Source organism: Oncorhynchus gorbuscha, unplaced genomic scaffold (assembly GCF_021184085.1).
Source record: "Oncorhynchus gorbuscha isolate QuinsamMale2020 ecotype Even-year unplaced genomic scaffold, OgorEven_v1.0 Un_scaffold_9023, whole genome shotgun sequence".
NCBI lineage: Eukaryota > Metazoa > Chordata > Actinopteri > Salmoniformes > Salmonidae > Oncorhynchus > Oncorhynchus gorbuscha.
In genome coordinates, this window is record NW_025752080.1 from 1 (window position 1) to 13525 (window position 13525).

At 46.7% G+C, this 13525-nt stretch overlaps 2 long non-coding RNA genes across 2 annotated transcripts; both read right to left on the reverse strand.

The window, feature by feature from the left end:
- Window positions 1–1225: 1225 nt before the first annotated feature.
- LOC124030050 lies at window positions 1226–3920 on the reverse strand. The gene is made up of 3 exons (XR_006837891.1): window positions 3865–3920; window positions 1317–1630; window positions 1226–1262 (listed from the first exon to the last, which is right to left on the reverse strand). It is a non-coding gene; the product is annotated as an uncharacterized LOC124030050 (long non-coding RNA).
- An 839-nt stretch (window positions 3921–4759) lies between these two features.
- Window positions 4760–6587, reverse strand: LOC124030049. Its single transcript, XR_006837890.1, has 3 exons — window positions 6487–6587; window positions 5863–5912; window positions 4760–4818 (listed from the first exon to the last, which is right to left on the reverse strand). It is a non-coding gene; the product is annotated as an uncharacterized LOC124030049 (long non-coding RNA).
- Window positions 6588–13525: the final 6938 nt, after the last annotated feature.

Here is a 13525-nt window from a genome sequence, read left to right on the forward strand (position 1 = left end):
AAGGAGAGAGTGAAATAGAGGAGAAGGGAGAGAGAGAGAACAAAGGAGAGAGTGAAATAGAGGAGAAGGGAGAGAGAGAACAAAGGAGAGAGTGAAATAGAGGAGAAGGGAGAGAGAGAGAACGAAGGAGCAGAGTGAAATAGAGGAGAAGGGAGAGAGAGAACAAAGGAGAGAGTGAAATAGAGGAGAAGGGAGAGAGAGAGAACAAAGGAGAGAGTGAAATAGAGGAGAGAGGAGAAAGGGAGGGAGAGAGAGAGAGGGAGATAATAATGGGACAGGAGAAAAGGACTAAGAAGGTGGGGAGAAGATAATTTAATGTTCTGACAAACTGGCCCATGGTGATTTTAACCAGATCTTCTGATTATTGGTCAGGATAATCCACCTCCCCCTAGTGGTCTGTACTGGTCACTACATAGATAATGACCACAAACTGTCAATGCATTTAAAAATGGAACCATATTCCCTATATCCAAGCCAGTTCCACTGTGTTTTGTCATTGTTCCCCTCTAATCAGGGACTGATTTAGACCTGGGACACCAGGTGGGTGATTCCTCTAATCAGGGACTGATTTAGACCTGGGACACCAGGTGGGTGATTCCCCTCTCAGGGACTGATTTAGACCTGGGACACCAGGTAAGTGATTCTCTCATCAGGGACTGATTTGTGACCTGGGACACCAGGTAAGGATTCCCCTAATCAGGGACTGCTTAGACCTGGGACACCAGGTAAGATTCCCTCAATCAGGACTGGTTTGTGACCTGGGACACCAGGTGGGCATTCCCTCTCTAATCAGGGACTGGTTTAGACCTGGGACACCAGGTGGGTGATTCCCCCTCAATCAGGACTGGTTTAGACCCGGGGACACCAGGTGGGTGATTCCCTCTAATCAGGGACTGGTTTAGACCTGGGACACCAGGTGGGTGATTCCCCCAATCAGGACTGGTTTAATCAGGGGACCCCCAATGGCTTAGACCTGGGACACCAGGTGGGGTGATTCCCCCTAATCAGGGGCTGGTTTAGACCTGGGACACTCAGGTGGGTGATTCCCCTAATCAGGACTGGTTTAGACCTGGGACACCAGGTGGGTGATTCCCCTCAATCAGACTGGTTTAGACCTGGGACACCAGGTGGGTGATTCCCCTCTAATCAGGGACTGGTTTAGACCTGGGACACCAGGTGGGTGATTCCCCTCTAATCAGGGACTGGTTTAGACCTGGGACACCAGGTGGGTGATTCCCCTCTAATCAGGGACTGGTTTAGACCTGGGACACCAGGTGGGTGATTCCCCTAATCAGGGAATCAGGACTGGTTTAGACCTGGGACACCAGGTGGGTGATATTAATGATCAGGTAGAACAGAAAACCAGCAGGGTAAGAGTTGAATAGCCCGGGGCTATATAGTGCACTAGTTTTGTCCGGTGCGCTATATAGATAACAGGGTGGCATTGGGGACACTTGGGCCCTTGTCAACAGTAGTGCACTAAATAGGGTATAGGGTGCCATTTGGAACACAGTCTGTTATCGACTTAATGAACCTCTTACCTGCAACCCAGCACCTGTCCATTAGTCCCTCCTTCCTCTCTATCACAAAGGACAGAGCCGTCAAGCCCACTGCCAGGTAGAACGTGATGCTGTGTAGAGAGAGAAGGGAGGAGAGAATGAGGGAGAAGGGAGGGGAGAGAGAAGGTGTGCAGGAGAGGGAGAAGAAGGGAAGGGAGAGAATGAGGGGAGAGAGAAGGAGGGAGGGGGGAGAGAGATGGAGGGAGGGGGAGAGAGAAGGGAGGGTGAGAGAGAGAAGGGAGTATGAGAGAGAGAAAGAAGGGTGAGAGGGGGAGGGGGCAGAGAGAGAAGGGAGGGGGAGAGAGAGGAGGGGGGAGAAAGAAGGGAGGGTAAGAGAGAGATGGAGGGGGAGAGAGAGAAGGAGGGGGGAGAGAAGGGAGGGGGAGAGAGAGAAGGGAGGGGAGAGAGCCGAAGGGAGGGGGAGAGAGAGAAGGAGGGGGAGAGAGCGACAGGAGGGGGAGAGAGAGAAGGAGGCGGAGAGAGCGAAGGGAGGGGGAGAGAGAGAGGGAGGGGGGAGAGAGAGAAGGGAGGGGGAGAGAGCGAAGGGAGAGGGAGAGAATGGAGACGGAGAGCTAAGGGAGGGGGAGAGAGCGAAGGAGGGAGAGAGAGAGAAGGGAGGGGGAGAGACGAAGGAGGGGGTAGAGAGAGAAGGGAGGCGGAGAGAGAGAAGGAGGGGGAGAGAGAGAAGGGAGGGGGGAGAGAGCGAAGGGAGGGGGAGAGAGAGAAGGGAGGGGGAGAGAGCGAAGGGAGGGGGAGAGAGAGAAGGGAGGCGGAGAGAGAGAAGGGAGGGGGAGAGAGAGAAGGGAGGCTGGAGAGAGCAAGGAGGGAGAGAGATGAAGGGAGGGGGAGAGAGAGAAGGGAGGATGGAGAGAGAGAAGGGAGGGGGAGAGAGAGAAGGGAGGGGGAGAGATTTAGGGAGGGGGAGAGAGAGAAGGAGGGGGAGAGACATGAAGGGGGGGAGAGAGAGAAGGAGGCGGAGAGAGAGAAGGAGGGGGAGAGAGAGAAGGGAGGCGGAGAGAGCGAAGGGAGGGGGAGAGAGCAAAGGGAGGGGGAGAGAGAGAAGGGAGGGGGGAGAGAGCGAAGGGAGGGGGAGAGAGAGAAGGGAGGGGGAGAGAGAGAAGGGAGGGGGAGAGAGAGAAGGGAGGGGGAGAGAGAGAAGGGAGGGGGAGAGAGAGAAGGGAGGGGGGAGAGAGAGTGAAGGGAGGGGAGAGAGAGAAGGGAGGGGAGAGAGAGAAGGAGGGGGAGAGAGAGAAGGGAGGGGGGAGAGAGAGAAGGGAGGGGGAAAGAGAGAAGGGAGGGGAGAGAGAGAAGGGAGGGGGAGAGAGAGAAGGGAAGGGGGAGAGAGAGTAGAAGGAGGGGGAGAGAGAGAAGGGAGGGGGGAGAGAGAGAAGGGAGGGGGGAGAGAGAGAAGGGAGGGGGGAGAGAGAGAAGGAGGGGGAGAGAGAGAAGGGAGGGGGAGAGAGAGAAGGGAGCATGGAGAGAGCGAAGGGAGGGAGGAGAGAGCGAAGGGAGGGGGAGAGAGAGAAGGGAGGGGGAGAGAGAGAAGGAGGGGGAGAGAGAGAAGGGAGGCGGAGAGAGCGAAGGGAGGAGGAGAGGCGAAGGAGGGGGAGAGAGAGAAGGGAGGGAGAGAGAAGGAGGGAGAGAGAGAAGGGAGGAGGGAGAGAGAGAAGGGAGGGGAGAGAGAGAAGGAGGGAGGAGAGAGAGAAGGAGGAGAGAGAGAAGGGAGGGGGAGAGAGAGAAGGGAGGGAGGAGAGAGAGAAGGAGGGAGAGAGAGAGAAGGAGGAGGAGAGAGCTAAGGGAGGGGGAGAGAGAGAAGGGAGGTGGGAGAGAGAGAAGGAGGGGGGAGAGAGCGAAGGGAGGAGGAGGAGAGAAGGAGGTGGGAGAGAGAGAAGGAGGGGGGAGAGAGAGAAGGGAGGGGAGAGAGAGAAGGAGGGAGGAGAGAGAGAAGGAGGGAGGAGAGAGAGAAGGGAGGGGAGAGAGAGAAGGAGGGAGGAGAGAGAAGGGAGGGGGAGAGAGAGAGAAGGAGGGGAGAGAGAGAAGGGAGGGGAGAGAGAGAAGGAGGGAGAGAGAGTAGAAGGAGGGGGGAGAGAGAGAAGGAGGGGGGAGAGAGAGTAGGAAGGGAGGGGGGAGAGAGAGAAGGGAGGGGGAGAGAGAGAAGGAGGGGGAGAGAGAAGGAGGGGGAGAGAGAGTAGAAGGGAGGGGGAGATAGGAGAGACAAGGAAAGTTAGGAAAAGAGAGGATAAAAGAGAACTACAGCTTCGCCTCAGTAAAGCTGACTAGGTTCAGACGTGGACTGAATCTCTACCTCAGAACGGCGCCCGGCCACAAACGTGGTGAAGTCTGAGTTCATGCTGCCATAGATGGGCCTCAAACTGGAAAGAAAACGTGACAAAGATAAATAGTCAGTAGAATATTTTCTCCCAGAGTGCATCTGTGTATTGATCAGGGACCAGTGGAACGGACCACGGTTATACATTCAATAACACAGGCTACATCACAGTCCTTCAGAAGGAATAGGTGCGACTCGCTCACATTTAAGAACATACTTAATCTAATTTGAGTTAAAATCATGACGTTTCAACCTTCAATGGCCCTCGCTCAGAATCAATGGTCTTGGCAAGACAACAACATGTTGCTATAGCATAAGGAAGCTAGGTTAGCATCAAGGCTAGTGGATGGGGATGGCAAATACTATCAACATGTTGCTATAGCATAAGGGAAGCTAGGTTAGCATCAAGGCTAGTGGATGGGGATGGCAAAATACTATCAACATGTTGCTATAGCATAAGGAAGCCAGGTTAGCATCAAGGCTAGTGGATGGGGATGGCAAAATACTATCAACATGTTGCTATAGCATAAGGAAGCTAGGTTAGCATCAAGGCTAGTGGATGGGGATGGCAAACACTTTATCAACATGTTGCTATAGCATAAGGAAGCTAGTTAGCATCAAGGCTAGTGGATGGGGATGGCAAAATACTATCAACAGAGTGTGATCCACCCATACGTAGAATGTATGCACACATGACTGTAAGTCGCTTTGATAAAAGCGTCTGCTAAATGGCATATATTATTATATATTATTATTATTATTATCAAATAGCACCCTATTCCGACATAGTGCACTACTTTTGACCAGAGCCTTATGGGAATAGGGGGTGCCTTTAAGGGTGCAGTGAGTGTTTTGGGGTTATTGTTGTCCTACCTTGACAGGAAGAGAGACCAGGTAAGACATACTCCCCATCTTATACTGGACGAAGTCCTGGGGAGGGAACAGACTGTTTCACTTCACTACTGGATGTATCTTTATCAACAGCTGGGCTGCATCTCAACAGTCTGAACACTCTACTTCAACAGCTGGGCTGCACCTCAACAGTCTGAACACGCTACTTCAATAGCTGGGCTACATCTCAACAGTCTGAACAAGCTACTTCAACAGCTGGGCTGCATCTCAACAGTCTGAACAAGCTACTTCAATAGCTGGGCTACATCTCAACAGTCTGAACAAGCTACTTCAATAGCTGGGCTGCATCTCAACAGTCTGAACAAGCTACTTCAACAGCTGGGCTGCATCTCAACAGTCTGAACAAGCTACTTCAACAGCTGGGTTGCATCTCAACAGTCTGAACAAGTGACTTCAACAGCTGGGCTGCATCTCAACAGTCTGAACAAGCTTCTTCAACAGCTGGGCTGCATCTCAACAGTCTGAACAAGCTACTTCAACAGCTGGGCTGCATCTCAACAGTCTGAACAAGCTACTTCAACAGCTGGGTTGCATCTCAACAGTCTGAACAAGTGACTTCAACAGCTGGGCTGCATCTCAACAGTCTGAACAAGTGACTTCAACAGCTGGGCTGCATCTCAACAGTCTGATCAAGCTACTTCAACAGCTGGGCTGCATCTCAACAGTCTGAACAAGCTACTTCAACAGCTGGGCTGCATCTCAACAGTCTGAACAAGTGACTTCCTCACCTCGTCACATTTCATTAATCTGCATTGATGTAAAAAAGAAGTGGACAGGTTGAAAGCGATGATCCAGAGGCAGGTCTCTAAGGAGGTAGGCATTTCTAGCAGGCATTGATTTGCCATGTTACTTTCATCCATGGTGTTTTTAGATCAGTCCAGATGAGCAGAACAGAGAACGACCCTGCTGCCATGCAGTCAGTGTGTATTACACTAGATAAAGATATCATCTGTATGAGGTTTTGAAAGCCAGACGGCACCATTAAACAATAAGGCTTCGTTCACATTGAAGAAAGAGCAGGTAGATCTGCAGGGTGGAAACAACAGGGAACTCTGGTTGTACCTCAAAGGCATCTGCTAGTTTCTTCTGAAGCATCATGGCGATCTGTTGATCTGGTGACAAAACACACTACGAGGTGAAAACAATGGCATCATTATCAAGTCTATTATCGCTTGAAAAAACACTTTTGATTGATCAATTTAATAAACATTTAAAAATATCTCAAGATGAATCATCATTAAAATGCCTTTTCCAATCTCCATCATTTGGGAGATAAACCATCATTCAGAAGGCCCACACAGTTACACTACCACCTAGTGGTCATTTTCACACACAACGTATCTATTCCATGGTATTGTATTGTATTGTATTGTATTGTATTGTATTGTATTGTATTGTATTGTATTGTATTGTATTGTATTGTATTGTATTCCATTGTATTGTATTGTATTCCATTGTATTGTATTGTATTCCATTGTATTGTATTGTATTGTATTGTATTCCATTGTATTGTATTGTATTGTATTGTATTGTATTGTATTGTATTGTATTCCATTGTATTGTATTGTATTCCATTGTATTGTATTGTATTATATTGTATTCTATTATAATTCTACTCTAGTCTCTCTAAGGGTGAATTCTTTCACACATTGACAAATGCCAACAGACTGCGGAGTGAAAGCTTACTGGTCAGGTCCAACCAGACGTGCACCGACCCTCCATCCACCACCTCCTTAGAGACCTGCCTCTGGATCATCCTGCACAATACAACACAGAACAGACATGATACAGTAAGGATCCTGTATAACACAACACACACCACAGAGACATGATACAGTAAGGATCCTGTATAACACAACACAGAACAGACATGATACAGTAAGGATCCTGTATAACACAACACAGAGACATGATACAGTAAGGATCCTGTATAACACAACACAGAGACATGATACAGTAAGGATCCTGTATAACACAACACAGAACAGACATGATACAGTAAGGATCCTGTATAACACAACACAGAGACATGATACAGTAAGGATCCTGTATAACACAACACAGAACAGACATGATACAGTAAGGATCCTGTATAACACAACACACACCACAGAACAGACATGATACAGTAAGGATCCTGTATAATACAACACACACCACAGAACAGACATGATACAGTAAGGATCCTGTATAACACAACACACACCACAGAACAGACATGATACAGTAAGGATCCTGTATAATACAACACACACCACAGAACAGACATGATACAGTAAGGATCCTGTATAACACAACACACACCACAGAACAGACATGATACAGTAAGGATCCTGTATAATACAACACACACCACAGAACAGACATGATACAGTAAGGATCCTGTATAATACAACACACACCACAGAACAGACATGATACAGTAAGGATCCTGTATAATACAACACAGAACAGACATGAGTACTTTATTGCTTGGCAACATCACAGTGCGTTGGTAAAGTATTCAGACCCCTTCTCTTTTTCTACATTTCGTTACATTACAGCCTTACTGTAAAATTAATTAAATCAACAGAAGAGAAGACAGGAGAAGACAGGAGAACAGAAGAGAAGAGAAGAGAACAGAAGAGAGGTGAAGAGAAGAGAAGAGAGGAGAAGAGAGGAGAAGAGAGGAGAGGAGAGGAGAGAAGAGAGGAGAAGAGAGGAGAGGAGAGGAGAGGAGAGAAGAGAAGAGAAGAGAGGAGAAGAGAGGAGAAGAGAGGTGAAGAGAAGAGAAGAGAAGAGGAGAAGAGAACAGAAGAGAGGAGAAGAGAAGAGAAGAGAGGAGAAGAGAAGAGAGGAGAAGAGAGGTGAAGAGAAGAGAAGAGAAGAGGAGAGGAGAAGAGAACAGAAGAGAGGAGAACAGAACAGAAGAGAGGAGAAGAGAAGAGAAGAGAGGAGAAGAGAAGAGAGGAGAAGAGAGGTGAAGAGAAGAGAAGAGAAGAGGAGAGGAGAAGAGAACAGAAGAGAACAGAAGAGAGGAGAAGAGAAGAGAACAGAAGAGAAGAGAGGAGAGGAGAAGAGAACAGAAGAGAAGAGAGGAGAAGAGAAGAGAAGAGAGGAGAAGAGAACAGAAGAGAAGAGAGGAGAAGAGAAGAGAAGAGAGGAGAAGAGAACAGAAGAGAACAGAAGAGAAGAGAGGAGAAGAGAGGGGAGGAGAAGAGAAGAGAACAGAAGAGAAGAGAGGAGAAGAGAAGAGAGGAGAAGAGAACAGAAGAGAAGAGAGGAGAAGAGAAGAGAAGAGAGGAGAAGAGAACAGAAGAGAACAGAAGAGAAGAGAGGAGAAGAGAGGGGAGGAGAAGAGAAGAGAAGAGAACAGAAGAGAAGAGAGGAGAAGAGAAGAGAGGAGAAGAGAACAGAAGAGAAGAGAGGAGAAGAGAGGGGAGGAGAAGAGAAGAGAGGAGAAGAGAACAGAAGAGAAGAGAGGAGAAGAGAAGAGAGGAGAAGAGAGGGGAGGAGAAGAGAAGAGAACAGAAGAGAAGAGAGGAGAAGAGAAGAGAGGAGAAGAGAGGGGAAGAGAAGAGAAGAGAGGAGAAGAGAAGAGAACAGAAGAGAGGAGAAGAGAAGAGAGGAGAAGAGAGGGGAAGAGAAGAGAAGAGAGGAGAAGAGAACAGAAGAGAGGAGAAGAGAAGAGAGGAGAAGAGAAGAGAGGAGAAGAGAGGGGAGGAGAAGAGAAGAGAAGAGAACAGAAGAGAAGAGAGGAGAAGAGAAGAGAGGAGAAGAGAGGGGAAGAGAAGAGAAGAGAGGAGAAGAGAAGAGAACAGAAGAGAGGAGAAGAGAAGAGAAGAGAAGAGAGGAGAAGAGAACAGAAGAGAAGAGAGGAGAAGAGAAGAGAGGAGAAGAGAGGAGAAGAGAAGAGAAGAGAAGAGAGGAGAGGAGAAGAGAAGAGAGGAGAAGAGAGGAGAGGAGAAGAGAGGAGAAGAGAACAGAAGAGAAGAGAGGAGAAGAGAGGAGAGGAGAGCAGAAGAGAGGAGAAGAGAAGAGAAGAGAAGAGAAGAGAAGAGAGGAGAAGAGAGAGAAGAGAAGGAGAAGAGAGAGAAGAGAGGAGAAGAGAAGAGAGCAGAAGAGAGTAAATTTATTGCATAACATATTTACCAATAATATATTTATTTATATAACATATTATTAAACATAAAATCCAAACATAAAATATATATTAAAATAAATATTTATTATTTATTAAAATAAACCATATTATTTATTAAATATTTATTAAAACATAAAACATATTTACTAAAACATAACATATTTATGAAACATATTAAACATAACATAAATATTAAAACATTATATTATTATTTAAACATAAAACATAAACATATATAAATATATATTAAAATATAAAATATATTATTTATATAAATATTAAAACATATTTATAACATATAAAAACATATTTATTATTAAATATAAAAATATAAACATTAAAATATTTAAACATATTTAATAAAACTGTCAAGAACATATTTATTAAATTATAAAATATAACATATATATAATATATTTATTAAAATATAAACATATTTATTAAAAATATATATTTACTAATAAGAGAGGAGAGGAGAAGAGAAGAGAGGAGAAGAGAGACAGAAGAGAGGAGAGGAGAAGAGAAGAAGAGAAGAGAGGAGAAGAGAGGAGAAGAGAGAGAGAAGAGAACAGAACAGAAGAGAAGAGAGGAGAAGAGAGGAGAGAGAGAAGAGAGGAGAAGAGAACAGAAGAGAAGAGAGGAGAAGAGAAGAGAAGAGAGGAGAAGAGAGGAGAGGAGAAAGAGAAGAGAAGAGAGGAGAAGAGAAGAGAAGAGAAGAGAAGAGAAGAGAAGAGGAGAACAGAAGAGGAGGAGAAGAGAAGAGAGGAGAAGAGAGGTGAAGAGAAGAGAAGAGAAGAGGAGAGGAGAAGAGAACAGAAGAGAGGAGAGGAGAAGAGAGGAGAAGAGAGGAGAAGAGAGGAGAAGAGAACAGAACAGAAGAGAAGAGAGGAGAAGAGAGGAGAAGAGAAGAGAGGAGAAGAGAACAGAAGAGAAGAGAGGAGAGGAGAAGAGAAGAGAGGAGAAGAGAGGGGAGGAGAAGAGAAGAGAGGAGAAGAGAAGAGAGGAGAGGAGAGGAGGAGAGGAGAAGAGAGAGAGAGAAGAGAAGAGAGAGAGGAGAGGAGAAGAGAACAGAACAGAAGAGAGAGAGAAGAGAAGAGAGAGAGGAGAAAGAGAGAGAGAAGAGAAGAGAAGAGAGGAGAAGAGAACAGAAGAGAAGAGAGAGAGAAGCAGAGAGAGAGAAGAGAGAGAGAGAGAGAAGAGAGAGAAGAGAAGAGAAGAGAGGAGAAGAGAACAGAAGAGAAGAGAGGAGAGAGAGAGGAGAAGAGAAGAGAAGAGAGGAGAAGAGAACAGAAGAGAAGAGAGGAGAGGAGAAGAGAGGAGAAGAGAGAGAGGAGAAGAGAAGAGAGGAGAAGAGAAGAGAAGAGAAGAGAAGAGAAGAAGAGAAGAGAACGAGAGACGAGAAGAGAAAGAAGAGAGGAGAAGAGAAGAGAAGAGAAGAGAAGAGAAGAGAAGAGAAGAGAGAAGAGAAGAGAAGAGAAGAGAAGAGAGAAGAGAAGAGAAGGAGAAGAGAAGAGAGAGAGAAGAGAGGAGAAGAGAAGAGAAGAGAAGAGGAGAGGAGAAGAGAACAGAAGAGAGGGAGAGGAGAAGAGAGGAGAAGAGAGGAGAAGAGAGGAGAAGAGAACAGAACAGAAGAGAAGAGAGGAGAAGAGAGGAGAAGAGAAGAGAGGAGAAGAGAACAGAAGAGAAGAGAGGAGAGGAGAAGAGAAGAGAGGAGAAGAGAGGGGAGGAGAAGAGAAGAGAGGAGAAGAGAACAGAAGAGAAGAGAGGAGAGGAGAGGGGAGGAGAAGAGAAGAGAGGAGAAGAGAGGAGAAGAGAGGAGAAGAGAACAGAACAGAAGAGAAGAGAAGAGAAGAGAAGAGAAGAGAGGAGAAGAGAAGAGAAGAGAGGAGAAGAGAACAGAAGAGAAGAGAGGAGAAGAGAAGAGAGGAGAAGAGAGGAGAAGAGAAGAGAAGAGAGGAGAAGAGAACAGAAGAGAAGAGAGGAGAAGAGAGGAGAAGAGAAGAGAGGAGAAGAGAGGAGAAGAGAGGAGAAGAGAACAGAAGAGAAGAGAAGAGAGGAGAAGAGAGGAGAAGAGAGGAGAATAGAACAGAAGAGAAGAGAGGAGAGGAGAAGAGAAGAGAGGAGAAGAGAGGGGAGGAGAAGAGAAGAGAGGAGAAGAGAAGAGAGGAGAAGAGAAGAGAAGAGGAGAAGAGAACAGAAGAGAGGAGAAGAGAAGAGAAGAGAGGAGAAGAGAAGAGAGGAGAAGAGAGGTGAAGAGAAGAGAAGAGAAGAGGAGAGGAGAAGAGAACAGAAGAGAGGAGAGGAGAAGAGAGGAGAAGAGAGGAGAAGAGAGGAGAAGAGAACAGAACAGAAGAGAAGAGAGGAGAAGAGAGGAGAAGAGAAGAGAGGAGAAGAGAACAGAAGAGAAGAGAGGAGAGGAGAGGGGAGGAGAAGAGAAGAGAGGAGAAGAGAGGAGAAGAGAGGAGAAGAGAACAGAACAGAAGAGAGGAGAAGAGAGGAGAAGAGAAGAGAGGAGAAGAGAAGAGAAGAGAGGAGAAGAGAACAGAAGAGAAGAGAGGAGAGGAGAAGAGAAGAGAGGAGAAGAGAGGGGAGGAGAAGAGAAGAGAGGAGAAGAGAACAGAAGAGAAGAGAGGAGAGGAGAGGAGAAGAGAAGAGAGGAGAAGAGAACAGAAGAGAAGAGAGGAGAGGAGAAGAGAAGAGAGGAGAAGAGAGGTGAAGAGAAGAGAAGAGGAGAGGAGAAGAGAAGAGAAGAGAGGAGAAGAGAAGAGAAGAGAGGAGAAGAGAAGAGAGGAGAAGAGAGGTGAAGAGAAGAGAAGAGAAGAGGAGAGGAGAAGAGAACAGAAGAGAGGAGAGGAGAAGAGAAGAGAGGAGAAGAGAAGAGAGGAGAAGAGAACAGAACAGAAGAGAAGAGAGGAGAAGAGAGGAGAAGAGAGGAGAAGAGAGGAGAAGAGAACAGAACAGAAGAGAAGAGAGGAGAAGAGAGGAGAAGAGAAGAGAGGAGAAGAGAACAGAAGAGAAGAGAGGAGAGGAGAGGGGAGGAGAAGAGAAGAGAGGAGAAGAGAGGAGAAGAGAGGAGAAGAGAACAGAACAGAAGAGAGGAGAAGAGAGGAGAAGAGAAGAGAGGAGAAGAGAAGAGAAGAGAGGAGAAGAGAACAGAAGAGAAGAGAGGAGAGGAGAAGAGAAGAGAGGAGAAGAGAGGGGAGGAGAAGAGAAGAGAGGAGAAGAGAACAGAAGAGAAGAGAGGAGAGGGGAGGAGAAGAGAAGAGAGGAGAAGAGAACAGAAGAGAAGAGAGGAGAGGAGAAGAGAAGAGAGGAGAAGAGAGGTGAAGAGAAGAGAAGAGGAGAGGAGAAGAGAACAGAAGAGAGGAGAAGAGAAGAGAAGAGAGGAGAAGAGAAGAGAGGAGAAGAGAGGTGAAGAGAAGAGAAGAGAAGAGGAGAGGAGAAGAGAACAGAAGAGAGGAGAGGAGAAGAGAAGAGAAGAGAAGAGAAGAGAGGAGAAGAGAACAGAACAGAAGAGAAGAGAGGAGAAGAGAACAGAAGAGAGGAGAGGAGAAGAGAGGAGAAGAGAGGAGAAGAGAGGAGAAGAGAACAGAACAGAAGAGAGGAGATGAGAAGAGAGGAGAAGAGAAGAGAGGAGAGGAGAGGGGAGGAGAAGAGAAGAGAGGAGAAGAGAACAGAAGAGAAGAGAGGAGAGGAGAGGAGAAGAGAAGAGAGGAGAAGAGAACAGAAGAGAAGAGAGGAGAAGAGAAGAGAGGAGAAGAGAGGAGAAGAGAAGAGAGGAGAAGAGAACAGAAGAGAAGAGAGGAGAGGAGAAGAGAAGAGAGGAGAAGAGAGGAGAAGAGAAGAGAGGAGAACAGAAGAGAAGAGAGGAGAGGAGAAGAGAAGAGAGGAGAAGAGAGGGGAGGAGAAGAGAAGAGAGGAGAAGAGAGGAGAAGAGAACAGAACAGAAGAGAGGAGAAGAGAGGAGAAGAGAAGAGAGGAGAAGAGAACAGAAGAGAAGAGAGGAGAGGAGAAGAGAAGAGAGGAGAAGAGAACAGAAGAGAAGAGAGGAGAGGAGAAGAGAGGAGAAGAGAGGAGAAGAGAGGAGAAGAGAAGAGAAGAGAGGAGAAGAGAACAGAAGAGAAGAGAGGAGAGGAGAAGAGAGGAGAAGAGAGGAGAAGAGAGGAGAAGAGAGGAGAAGAGAGGAGAAGAGAGGAGAAGAGAACAGAACAGAAGAGAGGAGATGAGAAGAGAGGAGAAGAGAAGAGAGGAGAGGAGAGGGGAGGAGAAGAGAAGAGAGGAGAAGAGAACAGAAGAGAAGAGAGGAGAGAGAGGAGAAGAGAAGAGAGGAGAAGAGAACAGAAGAGAAGAGAGGGAGAAGAGAAGAGAGGAGAAGAGAGGAGAAGAGAAGAGAGGAGAAGAGAACAGAAGAGAAGAGAGAGAGGAGAAGAGAAGAGAGGAGAAGAGAGGAGAAGAGAAGAGAGGAGAGGAGAAGAGAAGAGAGGAGAGGAGAAGAGAAGAGAGGAGAAGAGAGGAGAGGAGAAGAGAAGAGAGGAGAAGAGAAGAGAGGAGAAGAGAAGCAGAAGAGAAGAGAGGAGAAGAGGAGAGGAGAAGAGAGGAGAA